This window comes from Triticum aestivum, chromosome 2D (assembly GCF_018294505.1).
Source record: "Triticum aestivum cultivar Chinese Spring chromosome 2D, IWGSC CS RefSeq v2.1, whole genome shotgun sequence".
In the NCBI taxonomy this organism is placed as follows: Eukaryota; Viridiplantae; Streptophyta; class Magnoliopsida; order Poales; family Poaceae; genus Triticum; species Triticum aestivum.
In genome coordinates, this window is record NC_057799.1 from 40,251,907 (window position 1) to 40,264,619 (window position 12,713).

The following is a 12,713-nucleotide window of genomic DNA, read 5'->3' on the forward strand; positions in this document are numbered from 1 at the left end:
CGGGTAATGATGATCATTTCTTGTTATGCTTATCTTTACTCATACTTTTGTACTAACCTTTTTGTCCTTTCAGTGCCCAGGAAAAACTCAGCAAGAGGGCGAAAAAGAACAAGCCGGTCGACGAGCCGGACTTGCCCGAACCGGAGGCTGCAGCTCAAGAACCGCCAGCTGCCTCTGCTCCCGCGGCCGCCGCTCCAACCGACAAGCCAATCACAGAAACTTCTGCTAACCCAGAGACCTCCAGCCTGGCTCACCCGGCCGATGACCCGGACGTGGTAATCACCCGGACGGAGTTTGTTGAGCCGGGGAGACCCACTGCACTGGCCAAGTGCTCCGCCAAAGAAGAGCTGCTAGGGCGCCGCCGGGCCAATCTAGACCTCACCGACTATGCCAATCTGAGCATCGGAGAGATCGTCTCCGGGTATGTCAATCAGGTGCACAAGAGCCGGGACCTAGAGATCGACATGGTGAATCAGATTCAACAGAAATCTGAGGTACCCCTCTTCTTGCTTACTGCATAGTTATCTTTACCATACTAGCCCCCAAGTCGACGACTTATGATTGAATATGTTGTAGACTTAAGTTCCGGGTTACTTCCATGAACCGGTAATTTGTAGATAGAAACATTCGATATGCATTAGCCCCCAAGTGCCAAGTGTCTTTGCTTGGAAAACGCTTGGGACTTTAAATTTGCATAGTAACTGTTCATACTATAACCCGGAAATTATGCAGGCTGCTTGCAAGAAGTTTGAGGCTGACATCTCCGATCTGAAGACCCGCCTGAGGACGCAAGAAACTGAGACCCGGAAGGCCAATGCCAAAATTTTGTCCAGTATTGTTGCGCAAGAAAAGCTGAAGACGGACTTTGACGCTGAACGGAAAGCTTGGGCCAAAGAAAAGGCTACTCTGGTGAACCGGGCCGAACAGGCGGAGAAGGCTCTGACAGAGAAGACCGCCGAACTCTCCGACTTAAAGCGCCAAGTGTCCCAGATGGTTGCCACAATCTTCGGTAAGTCATTTCACCGGCTTTCATTAAGTTTATAATCTTTATATCTCATAACTCACCATTGCCAGCGGCTTATCTTACTCTGTTAAACAGGTCCCAGAAGCGCCAACCTCAACCAAAGTGTGGTGACCAAGCTGAAGGCCGTGTACACCCTGGTGGAGCAACTCTACACCGGGTCACAGCGCGCCTTGGCTGTGGTGGCCCTATCCAATGAGGTGCCGACTCACCTGGCGGAAGTGCTTCGCCGGCTTGTCGTTCTTCCCCAGCGTGTCCAGGAGCTGCGACGGGCCTCCGCAAGAGCCGGAGCCATAGCTGCTCTGAGCCGGGCCAAGGCGTTCCTTCCAGAATTAGACCCGGCGGACATTGCCCTTGGCTATCCCAGCTTGAAGGAAGACGGAACCGCCTTCGACCAAAAGGACTTCGCAGCCTGCGTGAAGATCGTACGCCCGGTGGCCACTCTGATTGGAAATGACACGGATCTGACCAAGTACCAACTGGGTTACGATGCCGAGAATCAGACGATCCCCACTCCGCGCTATGAAGCCCTCAGCTTAGTCCCGCCGACTCGTAAGCACACCTTTGCCCCGGAAATTGACCAGGCCGGGTTAATTGACGAGGAAGGTCAATTTGAAGCTCTGAGCGGCATTGACTGGAAGTCGTCAACTTTCCAGGTCTTGGGAACAGCCGGAGGAGCGGAGAGGGATGAGCCGGAAACCTCAACCCAGCAAGCGTCGTAACTCTGTAGGCGGTTTATGTGAAATAATGCTTCACCCTTTTGGACTCAATGAGTCTTGTAATAGAATAGGATCAACACTTTAACTGTGCCGTGCCATCGTGCACGTGTTGAATGCTGAATTCTATGAAAGTTGCTTCCTTATATGTCTCCGGGTCATAGTTGATCAGTCATGTTCCTTAAGCTTAAATAGTTGTCTTTAACTATCCTGCATAGAAAGACAAATCACAAGTCTCGAGGCGGCTTACCGCACGGAGAATCATAGTCTTATGCATATAACCCGGAACATGAATCACAAAAGACTGGTCCTCAATTATATCCTTGACATAACCGTAACAACACACTTACCAGCCTGCAAGCACACTTCCGGCTTAAATAACCCGGGCAATAAGGTTGGTACCTCAATTCCAATTTACCAGTCTTAATAACGCCGATTGTATTCGACTAGCACTGTAAATCAAAGTTAAGCCGGCAAAGTGAGACCCGCCGTGCATACTTGAAATAATCAGAAGAACTCGCTATAAATCAGAAAAACTTAGGGGCTTCTGGTTCGAATACGACCAGAGACCCGTCCCAAAGGGGTTATGCTAGGATTCGAATGTGATCATATAGCCCCCAGTGGGTGTGGCGATGCCAATCAAGAGGGTACCGACAGCTATGTTCTCTTTGGTTCGAATACGACCTATGTTTGAACAGGAAGCCCCCAAATGACTTTAAGAATTGTTTAACGACGCTGATTCGAATACGATCCACGTCGGTTCCCAAAGGGGGTTGAACTATGATTCAGATATGATCAAAGAAAACTCCTCAATGAGCTCGGCACTTTGCCAATCAAATGGGTATCGACAACTATGTTCTCTTTGGTTCGAATACGACCTATGTTTGAACAGGAAGCCCCCAAGTGACCTTATTGCCTACGGCTAGATTCAAATACGATCATAAGCCGGATTCTCCTTCAATTTATCATGTGATCTTGCCATGGAAACAACACGTTCACATTTGTAGGAGAAAAAAGGACAGAGGGGTCGAGTGGATCCTGTCCCAGCTGTAAGAGTACGCCTCTTGCTGCGCCAGTGCTGTCTAAAGGAGTTCCCTGACCCGGCGGGTTTCAATAGCCGTCGGAGAGTCGCCGTCAATTGGGAGGGCCGCCAGCTGTGCTGCTGCGGCGACCATGTTCTCCAGCGGGTTAGCATAATGACCCGGTGGTATTGGCACATACTGAGGCGGGGCAGGGTCCACTCGGGGAGGCCCCATCACTTGTGGCTGAACAGGGGGCCCAGACCCGGGCACTATGATCCCTGGCGGGTTACTAGACCCTGCACCTGGCGTGTTGAAGAGGTTTCGAGGATCATAAACCGGAGGGAGTCGAGATTGGGCCTTTTGATGCCTCCTCCGCATGACCTCATTGGACGCGTTCTGATCCATCGTGAGCCGGAAGGACTGCGCCTGGATCAACTAAGTTTGGGCGTCGAGAGCCGCCCTCTCCGCAGCCATCCTGATCCCTTCCGCTGCCAGGTCCTCTTTGGCCTTCACTAGATCTAACTTTAACTGCGCCACCTCCGCATCATGCTGAGCTTGATCCGCCGGGTCAACCACGACGGTCAACAGGACCGTCATTTTGTCCGTGAGATCCATCAGCACCTGAGCCGGCGAGGGCACCGGGTTTCCCGCCCCAGCCGCAGGGTTCTGAACAGGCTGCGCACCGGCCATGAAGATTCCAACCCGGCTCGGCGGCTCAAACGGGTCTAGAATACTGTCACCGTCGGAACAACCCATGAGCCTGCCATCTTGAAGTTGATACAACGAGTTTGACTCATCTGTGGACGACTCGCCGTCAGAGCCGGCGGTCGTCTCATCACCAGATCCAGATCCATCAGGGAGTCCTCCATGGATACATCCCACAAAAGCATGCTTCAAGGCAGGCAGGGCCCGGGCGGGTCGTGCGCGCTGAGCCGTCTCGACGAGATCGGCGCAGAGATCCGGCTCAGGGCCCGGCTCACCAATCTTGCCAATGAAAACATGAATTCCGCCGAAGGGGACCCGGTATCCATACTTGATTGAGCCGGCATCGGGGCCCCAGCTTGCATCGTCGATGTAGAGCTTGCCGCGACGACTCTTGGTCATCCGGCCCACAGCGTATCCCTTGAGCCCTTCGAAGCTGCCCTTCAAGAACTCAAATCCACCGTGCGTTGGCCCCACGGTGGGCGCCAACTGTCGTGGAATTGTCACGGCAGATGTCCTCAAGCTAGGACTTGCCATCGCCGCTAGGAAGGTTGAAGGGGTTAACGGGACAAGGAACACGAGGGCTTATACTGGTTCGGCCCCTTACGGTGAAGGTAAAAGCCTACGTCCAGTTGAGGTGGTATTGATTAGGGTTTCGATGACCAGGGAGCTTAACTGCTATGCCTGGCTCTCGATGAGATCTTTCTTGCCCCTAAACCGCTGCCGGGTCGTCCCTTTATATAGGGAGGCTGACGCCCAGCAGCTCTCAGAGTCCCAGCCGGCTCATAAGAGTGTCCGGCTCGGACTCTCAACTATTCTTGCCTTACACAACAAGTTCTACCATAATGATGATTGTAACTACGGGCCTTAAGCAATATCCGGGTCTTAAGCCCATCTTTGGCCCACCGTCTTCAAGCTTGGCGCCGGGCTTCTGGCGATGACCACTATGAGTAACCCGGCCCCTCCCGGCGGGTGACTCTAAGGTCTATATCCTCAAAAAGGCTCAATTCGAGGCTTTGAGCGGCATTGATTGGAAATCATCAACCTTCCAGGTCATGGAATCAGCCGGAGGAGCGGAGAGGGATGAGCCGGAGGCTTCAACTCAACAAGCATCTTGACTTGTAGGCGGCTCATGGCTACACCTTAAAACAATGCCTCATCTTTTGGACTCGGGGAGTCTTGTAATAGAGTAGGACAAATACTTAATTTTGTCGTGCCATCGTGCACGTGTTGAATGCTTAACTCCATTGAAACTGCTTCTTCTTATTCCTCCGGGTTATAATTGATCAGTTATTTTCCTTAAGCCCGAATAGCTGTATTGAACCATCCTGCATAGAAAACAAGTCACAAGTCTCTAGGCGGCTTACCGCACTGAGAATCATAAACCTTATATATATAACCCGGAATATGAACAAAGTCACCAAAGACTGGCCCTCAATTATATCTTTGATGTAACCATAACAGCATACTTACAAGCCTTCAAGTATACTTCCGGTTCATGTAACCCGAATAATGTGGTTAAAATCTCAACGCCGGTTCACCAGTATCGATAAGGCTTATTGCGTGTTACCAAAATTAAGCCGGCGGAGCCAAAAACCGCCCTTGCACACTGCTGATGTGACCAAAAGAACTTGTTGTAAGTCAGAAGATCAAAACTTAGGGGCTTCCGGTTCGAATACGACCAGAGAACCATCCCAAAGGGGTTAAGCTAAGATTCGAATGCGATCATATAGCCCCCAGTGGCTTTGGCGATGCCGATTAAGAGGGTACCGACAGCTATGTTCTCTTTGGTTCGAATACGACCCATGTTTGAACAGGAAGCCCCCAAATGACCTTAAGAGTTGTTTAACGATGCTGATTCGAATACGATCCACGTCGGTTCCCAAAGGGGGTTGAGCTATGATTCAAATATGATCAAAGAAAACTCCCCAATGAGCTCGGCAATTTGCCAATCAAGTGGGTATCGACAGCTATGTTCTCTTTGGTTCGAATACGACCTATGTTTGAACAGGAAGCCCCCAAGTGATCATATTGTTTACGGCTAGATTCGAATACGATCATAAGCCGGATCCACCTCCACGTGACCATGTGATGTTGTAATGGAAATAACACGTTTTACCTTTGGAGGAGAAAAGGACAGAGGTCCTGCTTTATTATTTATCATAATATATACATGGCTATGGAAATATGTACATTATGAGAGCCGGTGGCTCAAGTGTAATAAGGCCGAAGTTGAGCTATGTTCCACGGCCGACGGGTCTCTTCCTCCGACTTACGTGAATCCTTGTGCTCCCGAACGTCGATAAGGTAGTATGAACCGTTGTGCAAGTTCTTGCTGACCACAAAGGGCCCTTCCCAATGCGGGGATAACTTATGTGCATCTGCCTGGTCTTGGATGAGCCGGAGCACCAGATCACCTTCCTGGAAGACCCGAGACATAACCCGGCGGCTGTGATAACGGCGCAGGTCTTGTTGGTAAATCGCCGAGCGAGCTGCTGCCACATCACGATGTTCATCTAACAAGTCAAGAGCATCTTGGCGCGCCCGCTCATTATCCGCCTCAACATAAGCCGCCACTCGAGGCGAGTCATGACGGATGTCACTGGGGAGGACTGCTTCCGCTCCATAAACCATGAAGAAAGGCGTGTAACCCGTAGACCTGTTAGGAGTAGTATTGATGCTCCATAACATGGAGGGTAACTCCTCCACCCAACAACCCGGCGTCCGTTGCAAAGGGACCAAAATCCGGGGCTTGATGCCCTTCAAGATCTCCTGATTAGCTTTCTCAGCTTGACCATTGGATTGAGGTGAGCCACGGATGAAACATCAAGTCGAATATGCTCTCGTTGACAAAACTCCTCCATGGCGCCCTTAGACAGATTGGTACCATTGTCAGTTATAATGCTGTGTGGAAAACCAAAGCGAAATATCACCCTTTTCATGAACTGAACAGCAGTGGCCGCGTCACACTTGCTAACTAGCTCCGCCTCAACCCACTTTGTGAACTTGTCAACTGCCACCAAGAGGTGGGTCTTCTTATCCTTGGACCTTTTAAAAGGCCCGGCCATATCAAGCCCCAATACCACAAATGGCCAAGTAATTGGAATCATCCTTAGCTCCTTTGCCGGCACATGAGCCTGTCGCGAGAACCTCTGGCAACCATCACATTTACTGACCAAGTCTTCCGCATCAGCGTGAGCCGTCAGCCAATAAAAACCATGACGAAAAGCCTTGGCCACAAGGGATTTTGAGCTGGCATGATGGCCACAATCCCCCTCGTGAATCTCACGCAAAATATCTTGGCCTTCCTCAGGGGAAACACAACGCTGGAAAGTTCCAGTGACACTGCGGCGATGTAGCTCACCATTGATAATTATCTTTGACTTAGACCGTCGGGTTATTTGTCTGGCCAAAGTTTCATCCTCAGGTAAATCTCCCCGGGTCATGTAAGCCAAGTATGGTACTGTCCAATCTGGGGTGATGTGGAGAGCCGCCACCAACTGTGCTTCCGGGTCAGGGACAGCCAAGTCTTCCTCTGTAGGCAACTTAACAGAAGGGTTATGCAAGATGTCCAAGAAGGTATTAGGCGGCACCGGTTTTCGCTGAGAGCCCAGCCGGCTTAATGCGTCAGCCGCCTCGTTCTTCCTGCGATCGATGTGCTCTACTTGGTAACCCTGGAAGTGTCCAGCAACGGCATCAACTTCACGGTGATAAGCCGCCATGAGAGGGTCCTTGGAATCCCACTTACCTGATACTTGTTGAGCCACTAGATCTGAGTCACCCAAACACCTTACTCTGCTCAAGCTCATCTCCTTAGTCACCCGAAGACCATGGAGCAAAGCCTCGTACTCAGCCGCATTGTTAGTGCATGGAAACATCAACCGTAGCACATAACAAAACTTGTCACCTTTAGGGGAAGTCAACACAACTCCAGCCCCCGAGCCCTCCAATTTCCTAGACCCATCAAAGTGAATAGTCCAATAGGTATTATCCGGCTTTTCTTCAGGCACCTGCAGCTCTGTCCAATCGTTGATGAAATCCACCAAAGCTTGAGATTTAACAGCAGTGCGCGGTACGTATTTCAGGCCATGAGGCCCAAGCTCTATAGCCCACTTAGCCACTCTTCCCGTGGCTTCTCTGTTTTGGATGGTATCTCCAAGGGGAGCAGAACTAACCACAGTGATGGGGTGACCCTGGAAATAATACTTAAGCTTCCGGCTTGCCATGAACACACCGTAAACAAGCTTCTGCCAATGGGGATACCGCTGTTTAGACTCGATGAGCACTTCACTGACGTAGTAAACCGGCCGCTGAACCGGGTACTCCTTACCCTCTTCCTTGCGCTCCACCACCACAGCCACACTGACGGCTCGTGTGTTATCAGCTACATACAGTAATAAGGGCTCCTTGTCAACCGGAGCAGCAAGGACTGGGGGCTCAGCCAGCTGTCTCTTCAAATCCTCAAAAGCAGTATTAGCAGCATTATTCCAGACAAAATCATCAGTTTTCTTCATCAACTGGTACAGTGGCATGGCCTTTTCACCCAAATGGCTTATAAACCGGCTCAAGGCAGCGATGCGGCCTGCTAGACGCTGGACGTCGTTGATACATGCCGGCTTAGCCAGAGAGGTGATTGCCTTTATCTTTTCCAGGTTAGCTTTAATGCCTCTGTTAGAAACCAGGAAACCCAAGAGCTTGTCTGCAGGAACACCAAAAACACACTTGGCCGGGTTAAGCATCATCTTGTAAACCCGGAGATTATCAAAGGTTTCTCTAAGGTAATCTACCAGGGTCTCCTTCTCCCTGGACTTAACCACGATATTATCCACATAGGCATGCACATTGCGCCCAATCTGGTTATGAAGACAATTCTGCACACAACGCTGATAAGTCGCCTCTGCACTCTTGAGTCCAAAATGCATAGACACATAATAGAAGGCTCCAAAGGGAGTGATGAACACCGTCTTCTCCTGGTCCTTAACTGCCATTTTAATCTGATGGTATCCAGAATAAGCATCCAAGAAACTTAAGCGTTCACAACCCGCCGTAGCATCAATGATTTGATCAATACGGGGGAGAGCAAAAGGATCAGCCGGACACGCCTTGTTTAAGTCCGTGTAGTCCACACACATCCGCCAGGTGCCATTCTTCTTGAGCACGAGCACCGGGTTAGCTAACCATTCTGGATGAAAGACTTCGACAATAAACCCGGCCGCTAAGAGCCGGGCCACCTCCTCACCAATGGCTTTCCGCCTCTCCTCATTAAACCGCCGAAGGAATTGCCTGACCGGCTTAAATTTCGGATCAATATTGAGAGTGTGCTCAGCGAGTTCTCTAGGTACACCTGGCATGTCAGAAGGTTTCCATGCAAAAATGTCCCTATTCTCACGGATGAACTCGATGAGCGCGCTTTCCTATTTTGGATCCAGATTGGCGCTGATGCTAAACTGCTGAGATGAGTCACCTGGAACGAAATCAACAAGTTTAGTCTCATCAGCTGACTTAAATTGCATTGCCGGCTCATGCTCCGTGGTCGGCTTTTTTAGAGATGTCATATCTGTTGGGTCAACATTATCCTTGTAAAACTTCAGCTCCTCTGTTTCACAAACAGATTCTGCATAAGCCGCGTCACCTTCCTCACACTCCAAGGCTATCTTTCGGCTACCATGAACCGTAATGGTCCCATTGTGACCCGGTATCTTGAGCTGTAAGTATACGTAACACGGCCGTGCCATGAACTTGGCGTAAGCCGGCCGCCCAAATATGGCATGATACGGACTTCTTATCTTGACCACCTCAAAGGTCAATTTTTCCACCCTGTAGTTGTATTCATCTCCAAAGGCCACTTCCAATTCGATCTTACCAACTGGATAAGCCGACTTACCAGGCACCACACCATGGAAAACAGTATTGGACTGGCTGAGGTTCTTATCAATCAACCCCATACGACGGAAGGTCTCATAATAGAGGATGTTGATGCTGCTGCCTCCATCCATGAGCACCTTAGTGAACTTATATCCTCCCACCTGAGGAGCCACTACCAGGGCCAAGTGACCCGGATTATCAACCCGGGGAGGGTGATCCTCCCTACTCCACACAATAGGCTGCTCAGACCATCTTAAATAACGTGGAACCGCCGGCTCAACAGCATTCACATCCCTTTTATGAAGCTTCTGATCTCGCTTACACAGACTGGTGGTAAACACATGATACTGTCCACCATTGAGCTGCTTTGGATTGGTCTGGTATCCCCCCTGTTGTTGTTGATGACCCTGGCCGGACTGCTGATTAAAGCCCCCTTGAACATTCTGAGGATTGGAATTTGAGCCGCCGCCGGCGCCTGAGCCGCCGCCCGAGCCATTGTTGCCATTAAAGGCATTGGAATTCTTAAAGGCCTTCATGATTGTGCAATCTTTCCATAGATGAGTAGCTGGCTTCTCGCTAGAGCCATGCCTTGGACAAGGCTCATTCAACAACTGCTCAAGCGTTGGGCCTGAACCGCCGGCTCGGGGAGGTGGCCTCCCTTTACGTCGCTGGTTGTTACCCTGTGAGCTGGCATTGGCCACAAACTCCATGCTGCCATCAGCCTTACGCTTGTTACCTCCTTGGTTCGCCGGGTTATGCTGAGGACCCTTGCCATTGCCGTTCTTCTTTCCCTTCCCTGTCCTTTCATCATCTGACGCGGGGTCCTTGGTACTATCAGAATCGGCGTACTTGACGAGAGCCGCCATCAGCGTACCCATATCATTGCAATCGCGCTTGAGCCGCCCAAGTTTCATCTTCAGGGGCAGGAAACGACAATTCTGCTCCAACATTAAGACTGCAGAGCCGGCATCCATCTTATCAGATGAATGTATTATCTCTTTGACCCGGCGAACCCAATGTGTCGTAGACTCACCCTCCTGCTGTTTACAGTTAGTCAAATCCACAATTGACATAGACTGCCTACAGGTATCTTTGAAGTTTTGGATGAACCAGGCTTTTAGCTCAGCCCAAGACCCGATAGAATTCGGCGGCAGCCCTTTCAGCCAAGTGCGGGCAGTCCCATCTAACATCATGGTGAAGTACTTGGCCATCGCCGCTTCGCTGACCTCCAGCAATTCCATGGCCATCTCGTAACTCTCAATCCAGGCTCCGGGTCGTAAATCAGCCGTGTAATTAGGCACCTTCCTAGGCCCTTTGAAGTCCTTGGGTAGACGTTCATTGCGGAGAGCCGGCACTAAACAAGGGACACCTCCAGTCCTCGTAGGGATACCCACGTCAACGGAAGCCGTCGGATAAGCCGGGGGTGTCTGGTAAGCCGTCAACTGAGGCACCTGCTCCGCCTCTCGCCGTGCTCTGTCTTGGTCTGCTGCGTGAAAGGCCCCGTTATGAGCCGGGCCGTGGCCAGGTGGCAAGTCATGGCGTCAGACATTACTTGAGCCGGTCGCTGAGACCATATGTCTGCTATAACTCGGGCTCCGGCCTGGACGAGGGGTTGAATGGATCCTGTCCCGGCTATAAGAGTACGCCTCTTGCTGCGCCAGAGCTGTCTGAAGGAGTTCTCTGACCCGGCGGGTTTCAATCGCCGTTGGAGAGTCGCCATCAATTGGGAGAGCCGCCAGCCGTGCCGCCGCCGCGACCATGTTTTCCAACGGGTTGGCATAATGACCCGGTGGTATTGGCACGTACTGAGGCGGGGCAGGGTTCACCCGGGGAGGTCCCATCACTTGGGGCTGAATTGGTGTCCCAGCCCCGGGCACTATGATCTCCGGCGGGTTACTAGACCCTGCACCCGGCGTGTTGAAGAGGTTTCTAGGATCGTAAACCGGAGGGAGTCGAGATTGGGCCTTTTGATGCCTCCTTCTCATGACCTCATTGGATGCGTTTTGGTCCATCGTGAGCCGGAAAGACTGTGCCTGAATCAGCTGAGTCTGGGCGTCGAGAGCCACCCTCTCCGCAGCCATCCTGATCCATTCCGCCGCCAGATCCTCCTTGGCTTTTGCCAGATCCAACTTTAGCTGCGCCACCTCCGCGTCATGCTGAGCTTGATCCGCCGGAGCCACCGTAGCGGTCAGCAAAGCCGTCATTTTGTCTGTGAGATCCATCAGCACCTGAGCCGGCGAGGGCACAGGGCTTCCTGACCCGGTGGCGGGGTTTTGAACAGGTTGTGCGCCGGCCATAAAGATTCCAACCCGGCTTGGCGGCTCAAAGGGGTCCGGAATACTGTCGCCATCGGAACAGCCCCTGAGCCTGCCATCTTGAAGTTGATACAACGAGTTTGACTCATCTGTGGACGACTCGCCGTCAGAGCCGGCGGTCGTCTCATCACCAGATCCAGATCCATCAGGGAGTCCTCCATGGATACATCCCACAAAAGCATGCTTCAAGGCAGGCAGGGCCCGGGCGGGTCGTGCGCGCTGAGCCGTCTCGACGAGATCGGCGCAGAGATCCGGCTCAGGGCCCGGCTCACCAATCTTGCCAATGAAAACATGAATTCCGCCGAAGGGGACCCGGTATCCATACTTGATTGAGCCGGCATCGGGGCCCCAGCTTGCATCGTCGATGTAGAGCTTGCCGCGACGACTCTTGGTCATCCGGCCCACAGCGTATCCCTTGAGCCCTTCGAAGCTGCCCTTCAAGAACTCAAATCCACCGTGCGTTGGCCCCACGGTGGGCGCCAACTGTCGTGGAATTGTCACGGCAGATGTCCTCGTGCAAGGACTTAGTCGTGGAGCCATCGCAGCTAGGAAGCTTAAAGGGGTTAAACGGGACAAGGAACACGAGGGTTATACTGGTTCGGCCCCTTACGGTGAAGGTAAAAGCCTATGTCCAGTTGAGGTGGTATTGATTAGGGTTTCGATGACCAGGAGCTAAACCGCCCTGCCTGGTTTCGGTCTTCTCTTTTCTGCCCCTAAACCGCCGCCGGGTCATCCCTTTATATAGAGAGGTTGACGCCCAGCGGCTCTCAGAGTCCCGTCCGGCTCATAACACTGTCCGGCTCGGACTCTTAACTATTCTTGCCTTACCCTACAAGTCTTGCCATACGGCAGTTTACCACTACGGGCCTTAAGCCACCTCCGGGTCTTAAGCCCATTATCTAACCCGCCGTCTTCAAGCTTGGTACTGGGCTTCGCATGATGACCATTATGAGTAACCCGGCCCTTCCTGGGCGGGTGATTCCAATGGTTATATTCTCAACAGGCGGCGACCGGCGAACGGCGGCAGGGTCGGCGATGGCGTCGGCGGTCGGCGGCGGGGACGGCGCGGGCC